At 36.1% G+C, this 10,328-nt stretch overlaps 1 protein-coding gene across 3 annotated transcripts in view; it reads right to left on the minus strand.

The window, feature by feature from the left end:
• Positions 1-8,694, minus strand: part of LOC120770858 (sphingomyelin phosphodiesterase) — a 33,053-nt gene extending 24,359 nt beyond the window's left edge. For all 3 annotated transcript variants that reach the window (XM_040098472.1, XM_040098471.1, XM_040098473.1), the window contains exon 1: positions 8,190-8,694. The gene's annotated coding sequence lies outside the window, so the exon portion shown is untranslated. The remainder of the gene's footprint in view (positions 1-8,189) is intronic.
• Positions 8,695-10,328: the final 1,634 nt, after the last annotated feature.

The following is a 10,328-nucleotide window of genomic DNA, read 5'->3' on the forward strand; positions in this document are numbered from 1 at the left end:
GATAAAATATTGCTTTTTGAAGGGAAAAAATAGAGTTGAAGCAAAAACTTAGCTTGGTAATAAGTTTTCAGTCCCACTGCCCCGGAAAATGAACCATCAAAGAATGGCATGCTAAGTTTAGACGTGGTGAAATGAGCACCGAAGACAGTGAAGACAGTGGACGCCCAAAAGATGTTGTTACCGACGAAAGCATCAAAAATGTTCACAAAATAGTTTGGGATCACCGGAAAATGCAGATGTTCTAGATAGCAGGCACTCTAAAGATGTCAACTGAACGTGTATATCATATCATTCATATTTGGGTATAAGAAAGCTCTAGGTACTCCTCAAGCTCACTTTTGACCAAAAACAACGACGAGTTGATGATTCGGAGCAGTCTTTAGAGACGTTCAAGCGTAATAAACCCGAGTTTTGCATCAATATGTGACAATGATGTAACATGACTCTATAATTTCACGCCGAAGTCCAATCGACAGTCATCCGAGTGAACTGTGCACGATGAACCCGCTCTAAAGCGTGAAAAAACACAACAGTCGACTGACAAGATTATGGCGTCTGTATTTTGGGATGCGCATGGAATAATTTTTATTAATTATCTTAGAAAAGGAAGGACCATCCTTGATGGTTGCGACCGTCACAGCGACAATTACATAGCGCTATTGGATGGTTTGAAGTACGAAATCGCCGATTCATCGCTGCATTTGAAAACTAAAAGAAATTGTTGTTTCACAAAGACAATATACCGTGTCACCAGTCAGTGAAAACGATGGCAAAAATCAATGAATTGCGCTTCGAATTGCCTCCCTATCAACCCTATTCTCCAGGTCTGGCCCTCAACGACTATTTTCTGTTCTCAGATTTCAAAAGAATGCTTGCTGGATAGAACATTTCGTCGATCATCACCGAAACTGAGGCCTACTTTGAAGCAAAGGGCAAATCGTACTACAAAAATGGTATCAAAAAGTTGGAGAATCGCTATAATCAGTGTATCTCGGGCTAAGATTCTAAAAAATGTTCCAACTACTCCTGCTCAGGCCATTGATCAATCAGTAAATCAACCTAGAAAGGAACTCTGAATAAAAAAACGAATTATGCCAAAAAAATGTGTTTTTTTTTATAGGTAGAGGACTTTTGAATTGAACTGTTGCATGTATATGAATAGGATCTCCGCCGTTTTCTTCTGTGTTTTACAAGCCCCGTCACACATTTTATTGTCTCCGTTCAGATTATAATCTGCATTAAATTCGCGCTTCTGAGTGCTTCAATTTCAAACATAACTGAATCTGTACACAGTATCTCATTGTTATCTGCTGACCATCAGTCGACGTTTCAATGGGTTTGCTCTTATCTTATACTATATATAGTTTATATATATATGTAGATTACACTTAAATGAGAAATAAAAACGTCAGCGAAGAATGGACGCAGCTATTCAATTAGTTAATTAAATGGTGTGCGCCTTTAAAAACAGTTCAATGGTCAACAGAAATTCAAATCTAAATGAAAATGCTTTCAATGGCACAGTACATATAGTGTATCCGGTGATTTTACAATTCGAATGAATTATACTAGCAGTAAATAAGCAAATTTATTATATTTTATTGTGAAATGACATTTGCTAATTTTCTTTTTGGAGTACTGAAAGGAAACATTAGCCGCACTGATTTCAATAACTAGGTCTCACCTTGGTAGTTGTTTAAAGCTCGGTTTTCTTGTGATTGTATATATTTAATTTAGAGAATAATCACCGAGATTGTTTTTCAAAATATTTTTCATTCAGATCTATATACTATTGTATACGTTTGAACCATTTGTCGAAGCACTTTACTACTCCGATTGAGGTATCTCCAAAACATGCGTTCTGAACGCATCAATCGCCTCTTTAGGTTCGTCGACAAGGTTAACGTTGACCCCTTAGTTTAGTTGAGAGTAAAAAGAAGTCACTAGGAAACAAGTGAGGACTTCAAGGTGAATGACTCAGCAAATGCAATTGTTTCAGTCGATGTGTGAGAGCATGAATTGCCGTACTGAAGTGTGATCCGTCTTCGACGGTTAGTTTCTTAGATTTCTTGTAAGATCTTCAACTGGCAAACAAATGGTTGCGTACCACTGAGAATTTACTGCTATGCGTTGTTCTAGTGATATAATTGCGACTTGTTCAGTTTTTCTAAAAAAAAAAACGGCAACCATTTGCTTGGAAATACTTCGTTTGAGAACAACTTTTGTTGATTTCGGCTCATTTTGAAACACGAATACAGCCGACTGCTGTTTACTTTCGAGCTTATACGTATAAATCCACGATTAATCAACGTTTCTGTTGTCATATACGAGTCTCAAAACCCGCTATCGTGTTTTTTCAACATTTCTCTCGACCACGAGCCTTTTTTCGACGGATTGGCAAATTGTGTGGGTTCCAACGTGAACAATTTTTTTTGCTGTTAATTGTTTATATTGTTTGTAGGCTGAACCCACCAATGTCTATAGTTTTCTGACAATAGCAATTTGTGCACAGCGACAATAGTTTCCGGAAAAAGAACTGATTTTTGACGATCTTCACGAAATTCATTTTGGTCTTGATCTACGATCTCTATTGGATTAAACACACCATCGATAAATACAAGACATATATGGTGCTTCATTGCCAAAAATTGAACAAAGTTTATCGATGCACTGTTACTGAGATAAATCACGTCGAAATTTGTAAAAAATAATCGTATCTTAATTCCATTTTTTGGACGAGATGAACAATTTAAGTTACTGTAAACAACATAAAAGGCGCTCGTATGTCAAAATGTTCTCATTGTGCTTACGATCAAGTTGTGAGTTTTCAGATCGCAACAATCTGAATAAAAAAAAATATTACATGCAAAAGCAACAACAACTCACTAAATTGGTAAAACCGCTATTTTCAATTTTATCGTATTTAGCTTTACACATTTTTGGTTAGTTTTTCCTTTGAGAATTGCTCAATATTTTTTGTACACTGAACAGGATATTTAACACCCAGAAAGAAGGATCGAAGACACTTTAAAATATATAAGATATATTAGGGGTTTTTTTTAACTATTCATTTTTTTCAGTCCCATCTTGAGATTTTCTTGGAAATACCCTAAAAAATTCCCTGAAAATTTTAGCCCTTAATATTAACATTAAGGACTAGACCAAGGCATGAAAACATTTTCCATCGAAAACACAGGACAATCGTGATTATTTATCTTTAAATTTCTATAGCTAAGAGGCATTTTATGGCATCGCTTTGACTTTAGACACATATTCCCCAGAATTAAACACTCTACAAAAGTGCCCATTGCGACAAAGTCGAAACTTACACCGGCGAGGTAGTACGGGGCTCTAAACCTGATTTTTCCATGAAATTCGCATTTTTTTGTATATATCTCGTAAATGACAAGAGCTATAGAAAAAATGTACATGCCACACTTGAAGAAAATTTTATTTGCTACAAAACAGATCCGAGGTCAAAATCGCTATCATTAATACTTCTCGAGATATTCGACTTTTTAAGTGTTTTCATAGATCCATCAATGAAAATTTTATAAAGCCTTACTTAAAAAGTCGAATATCTCGAGAAGAGTGTTTAATTCTGAGGAATATGTGTCTAAAGTCAAAACGATACTATAAAATGCCTCTGAGCTATAGAAATTTACAGAAAAAAATTACGATTGTCCTGTGTTTTCGATGGAAAATGTTTCATGCCTTGGACTAGGGAATTTTTTTTAGGGTATTTCCAAGAAAATCTCAAGATGGGACTGAAAAAAATGAATAGTTAAAAAAAACACTTTAATGATATATAAATATATTATATATCTGTCTGTATATGCACGAGCTAGTCCCTCAGTTTTCGAGATATCGATTTGAACCTGCTCATTTGTCGTAGCCACCGATTTCAATGCAACCGAAGTTAACATTTTTTCTTAATATTATGGTTTTCATAACTTAAGACTTAAAATAAATTATAGATAAATTAGATCATAGGAAAGGCCAGGCTCGAAACTAGCAGATTACTAAGATTTTGTTTGCCGAAAAATTTCTCCGCCAGAGAAAGAAACGCGACGTCAGTGCCTCAGAGGACCCGAGAAATAAGCAAATGTAAGTATATTTCCCGCACAACTAAGAATTTCCAAATTTTCGCTACAGGGCACAAATAAAGTCGGCTTCATATGAGGAAATTCGCACATACGTAAAACTGTTTCTTCTGATAATTGCTACTTTTTGCACTTTCTTGCGTCGCAAATTATTTTACCATTGCGTAATAGGCAGGTTAGTGGTTACTTATATATGCATTTATTGTGTGATGCCTCATATCATACTTGTAAATATAATTACTATGCACGACAGTGCATAATATCTACTAGAAACCTATGTTTGAAAAGTATACACTATACATACACATACTTACATACTATATATGGATATGTGGTATGTACAAGTATGTAATTTATGCGCGGACTTGTTTACGAAAGCTCTGGAATTTTTGCGTTTCTTCATGAAATTTCAGTATAATTGAGCGACCACAGCTAATATAGTGGTGCTGTTCAAATCTTCTAAGTGTACGATAAATACAAAGTATATTTAAATCGTCAAGTCTCCTAATAGTAGGATAAGTACAAGATAAAAATCTACATATTTGAATATATGGAAGACACAGTGGTATGGATGAATCACTTGTGTCAACAATTTATTTCTCTTCATAATCATATCATAATAGACTACTCGAGTATCAAGAAAGTGTGCAAAGCAGAGCAAGCAATGCTCCTTCCCTGATCGAAAAATTTTTCAAAATCGTTGCTAGCCATCTTATGCTGATTTCGAATCTCTCCAGGCTGCTCATTGATTAAAAGAGTTATTTATATCCCCTTGTGAGTTTCAAAAAATATTTTTTTGTATATAAATACATACATACATACATATTTATATCGAATTTTATGGAGCTGTTTAGTCATCTGTTTGTGATAAATATTTGATACCATAATAAAAAAGTTTAATCCACCTAAAAAATAATTACAAGTCATATAACGTATGTACATATGTAAATGGTGTGCTTATTTATTTTGCTGACTGACAGCGCTTCTTATCAGCTGTCATTTAACCATGTACAGTGAATATACATACTTATGTATGTACATACATTTGTAAATTATCTCGAGCCAACAAAACTTGACTCATATACATACATATTTGATGTGGACCACAGACCACATGTTTACAGATTTACTTGAATAATGAATGGACAAAAGTTCATGTATATAGCGTTAATATGCAGTGATAACAGATCGCGCATGTCATTGTTTCAAGCGCTATTTACAACAGTCGTAACATTTAGAGAGCGCGAGCAGCGAGGCATGTGCTGCGTTATGAAAGATCACAGATTTAAATATACTTGACACATGCTTGTCTTAGCAATGCAAAAAATTATAATAAATGCACAAAAAGTTAATACATTTTCTGCAATCTATAAATAGTTTTGAGATTTTTTTTTTCGCTGGCTAGGTAGTATAGAATAATCCACGTGACGAGCTGAGTTGGTTTAGCCATATCGTTATATATATATATGCCAACTAACATATCAATTTTTGGTATATTGAACTGAAATATTGCCCACCTTCTTTCCTACTCAAGAAGCTTCACATTGATTCGAAACGTCGATATCGGACCTTTATAGGATGTAGTTGTCATACAGCTTGGAACCAACGGAATCAAGTGCTTGTATGAAGAACTTTTTAATTTGACAAGATATCCTCACGAAATTTGGCCAAACTTATTATTATAGACGACACTATAATATAGGCAGAAATTGTTCAGCTCGGATCACTGTAGCATATAGCTGCCATACAAACTGAACGATCGGAACTGAGTGCTTGTATGAAAAGCCTTATCAGTTGACGAGATATCTTCCTGAAATTTAGCAAAAATTATTATCTAAGACAATGCTATAATCTCACCAGAAACTGTTCAGATCGGATCACTATAGCATATAGCTGCCATACAAGCCGATCCATTAAAATTAAGTTCTGGTACGCAAACCTTTTTTTGTTTGACAAGTTATTGCCATAAAATGGCGCATAAACTACTAACCAAAGTAAGTTCTATAAACTGAGTAAAAGTTGTTCAGATCGGACAACTGTAGCATATAGCTGCCATACAAACCGATTGACCAAATCAAGTTTTTGTATGGGAAACCTTTTCATTTAATGAGATATCTTCACGAAGTTAGAGTTTTGTCCAAGGTAACCCTAAAATTTCCGAATATGTTGTTGCTATAGTATGCATGTAGCTCACACACAAACTGACCATTCAATATTAAGATAAATACTGGTTGGTCGAAAAAGTATTTTCGTATTTCTAATCAAATTTCAACTTATTTTTTTTTATATTTATAATAATAAATATCTAAATAAATAAATATGTACCATTTTGGTCGACCACTTTTTGCCATTTTTCCGTTAGAGACATTATTTCATCAGTATAAAACTTTCATCATGTAAATCGAAATTTCGAAATTTTAAGAACGGAAGTGAGCGAACCATTGTTGTGCTACACGAACTGATACAGCATCGTCTCCGTAAACTTCACATATTTTAATCCAAAAATTTCAAAATTTAGCAAATTTCTTCATTATTTTCACTCATTTTTGAACCGCTATAATTTTTTTTCGACTACCCCGATTTTTTTTTAGGTTAAATAAAGCTCAAAATCTCACCTTTCCAACACTATATAGTATGACACAATGTGGTTGGTAACACTGGAGATATACGACTGCAGCGAGATTTATTGACAAAATACGAAAAGACTTATTCGACTACCTAATATGTTTTTATACGCTTTTATACTATAGGCTCTGAAGGTCCTTTTTTAGAATACTTTATACCTACAAATTTAGTGAGAATTTTAGTTTTGTTAAATATACAAAATTTTTTGGAAAAAAAAAATTATAAAATTTTTCAAAAAAAAATGTTTAATTTTGTAAATTATAGAGTCGCACTTTAAAAATACTTCGATTAACGATTTGAAACGAAAAATCGAATTTTTAAAATTTATAGACGAGCATACCCCCCTAAAGAGAGGATTCCATATTAGTATAGACTACAAAAGGGCTTGCTTGACAGCGAGCACTGCTTAAGAGAGTTCAGTCTACAATAAAGATAATGAACTCATGTCATACCTACCATGTTGCTGGTACCAGCGAACTCGTTCAGTACGCAATAGCAGTTTCAACCGCAATCAATGTGACTTACAATTTGGGCCATTAACAATTGAACCACTATGGCAGCTAAGGTAAAGAAAAACACACGTCAACACACAAAAGGCCACTGCGGCTAGTGACAATTGAAAATTCCGCACACGTTTCACACAAATTAATAAAAACCAAAAAAATAAAAATAATATGAATAACAAGCGACTGGCGTACTCGTTACAATGCGAGTAAATAACAAGCGTAGAAAACATAATTCAATGCAAAGAAATCGAGGCATGAGATAAAGAGCGAAACGGTAAAAGAAAAGCACGAAATGCCGGAGACCATAAACGTTATGTTAAGCAATCGCCGCTTGCGAGCTGCGCTCGAATTCCGCCACCGACAGCCAGCTGAGCAGACGCCAAAGAATGCGATTTCTTTTTTCTACGAGTATTTACCTGTTTCGCTTGCCTTTCATTGTATAGTCAATTTGTTTTTTTTTTTTTTTTAACGACTTAATAATAGCGAATGCTGCAACACAACATAAAGCTGAAAAAGTACGCGCGCGCGATATGGCAACACTGCAGTGCAACAACACACAGCGCAACGCGACAAACAGCTGTGCAGATTGCACATGCGCGAATTTTCGTTGGGCGGGTGCAACCATAAATAACCGCTTGACACGCAAGGCAGCCGCGATAAAAGTGAAAGAAGCGTGAGCACCAGGACGTACGCTGAAACTGAATATGCACACGCGCATCTTCGGAAAAGTACCAAAAGTAGCTGAAGCCACGCGCAAGATCAGATCAAAGATATCGCGTTTATTCCACAATAACACAAAATGCAAACAACAAGTTTCGAGCGTGTCTACATCGACTACTTTGTATTACATACGATCTGGCTGCGGCAGGGGGAAACTTCGCATGACATGGCAGTCTGCGCATGCGCGCAACTTGTTTCGAAAACCAACAAAACAAAGACAACTCAAAAACTTTACCTTGCATCGAATGTGCGGCGTTTAATTTGAATTTACAGGAGCAGCCACTGCTGACGACGGCTTCAGCCTGTCACTCGCTTTCGAAAACGTGCTGCCGTCTCGAAATTTACACTAAAGGTCACTTTCTATATTCTTTGCGCGCCTTTCTCCGCTCGCCCTCTACACTTTCTGCTTTACTTTTTCGAAAACACAATTTTTCTTTCAATTTATGCTGCACTTTGTTGTTGTATTCTAGAGCAAATTTATGCAAAACACATCGCCGAGTTGTCACTTTTAATTTGTGTTTTCTCTTTTTTTTGATACGCATGTATTTATTTCCTCATTTCTATTATATTATATATTCGCACGGGAGCAAAAACAAAACACAACAATCGCTATGCGTTCGCACTCGCCAACGTACATACACACACGCACACTTGATCGTGATCGCCACGGCCCGTCTAGTTCCACTGTCGACGAAGAAAGACACGTCCGCTTGCTGCTAGGTACCGCACTCAACTGACCAACTAGTCTTTTAGCTTTCAGCGCACTTGCGTCTAACGAGTAGTAGGCTGGAGCGTATGAAGAAATGACTATGGGTTAACGCGAGCTTTATACTCGTTTAGCGTTAGCTTAGAGCTTGGAGCTTCGTATATGTCTTACAGTGAAGTTTGCTGTGTGGGCGGTTTACGCTTTCAAAGCTAACAGTTACACGATCACTGGGCGCAGCACTTTATGGTGAAGTCCCATTGATTGAAAACTTTGTATGAGCTTTCTGAAGCTTTTTTTGAGCTTCACAATGTTAAGAAAGAAGTGCAGGCGAAACAAAAAAAGCTCAGCTTGAAATGAGAAATATTTTAATGAAAATTTGTTACAAAGCGAGCTAGTGAAAAGAAGTTCTTTGTTTTTTTGAATTAAATTAAAGCTTTCATTTAGCATAGACTCGATTTTAGTGAAATATGCACCGTTTTGTTCCATAACTTGCTGCCATTTTGAGGATTATTTCATAATTTTACGAAATGAATGATAAAATCCTCATCCCTATTAGCAAAATCCCAGTGTTTTTCTGAGTTGAATTTGACAGAAAAAGGTAGTAATCACCTGGTACCAGATCCGAACTAAGAGGTGGATGCATAAGGACCTACACTAGCTCTTGCAGCTTCTACGAATCTCGATCGAGGTGTATGGCCCGGATTTGCTCCGATTGGCTACAGTTGCTCCCTTATTGGCTGAAGCTAACCGCTTCTGGGCGATTACTTCTTTTAGATAGTCCAATTGTTTGTAGTAAAAGTCCGATTTAAGAGTTTGGCCGCAGGGGAGTAGCATATAATAGATAGTTCTCTCCAAATCCCATCAAAAAGATAGCAAAACTTCGTGACCGTCAATCCTGAGTTTTCCACTGTTTCCTCCATTCACCGTATTTAGAACACGATCGTTTTGGGTTGTCGTTATTGTAAGTTATCCATTTCTCAGCACCTGTAACCCTCCGCTTTTGAAATGATATCGTTTTCGTTGCAATATATGTTTAGCTCGCTTTCAAACGGATATTCTTTGGCTACCCAGATGATACTTGGTCTAAGAGCGGAAGTCCTGAGCTGCTTGAGCCATATGTAAAAGAATCGTTTGTGGATAATCCCAAATGAATGGAAATCAGAGAACTTTCCTCAATTGCGTGAACTTCTACACATGTCTCCATCTTTCATTTCGTATGTACTCTTATTTAAATGATTCCAAATGGTTCTTTGTGCAGAGCTTAGCTCCTGGGAAAACGAAATAATGCTGAGAGGACTCAAAATTTTCGACAATTAGTCTTTCAGAGCTTGGTTTATCTTTATCAAATTAGCCGGATCGACGAAACCACAATTTCGTGTCTTTGACTACTACGGTATTACAACCATAAACATTTTTCATGTTTTCAGCCACTTGGCTTAGGTTCTCATCTTTATCGAAGAAAAACTGTCAAATCTTACACGCATGCTTAAATAATACGGAGTCCAGCAATCACAAAACGGTCTGAGAAGCTGTCTAAGTTAAGGCATAATGAGGTCCCTTTGTGCACTAGGGTGTTAATTACAATAAGCCGTATATAGCATCTCAGTGTATTTGGTAAAAAACCTGATTCTTTTCAACTTTTTGACCCATATGAAGGCCAGGTTAATA

This window comes from Bactrocera tryoni, chromosome 3 (assembly GCF_016617805.1).
Source record: "Bactrocera tryoni isolate S06 chromosome 3, CSIRO_BtryS06_freeze2, whole genome shotgun sequence".
NCBI classification, from domain to species: Eukaryota; Metazoa; Arthropoda; class Insecta; order Diptera; family Tephritidae; genus Bactrocera; species Bactrocera tryoni.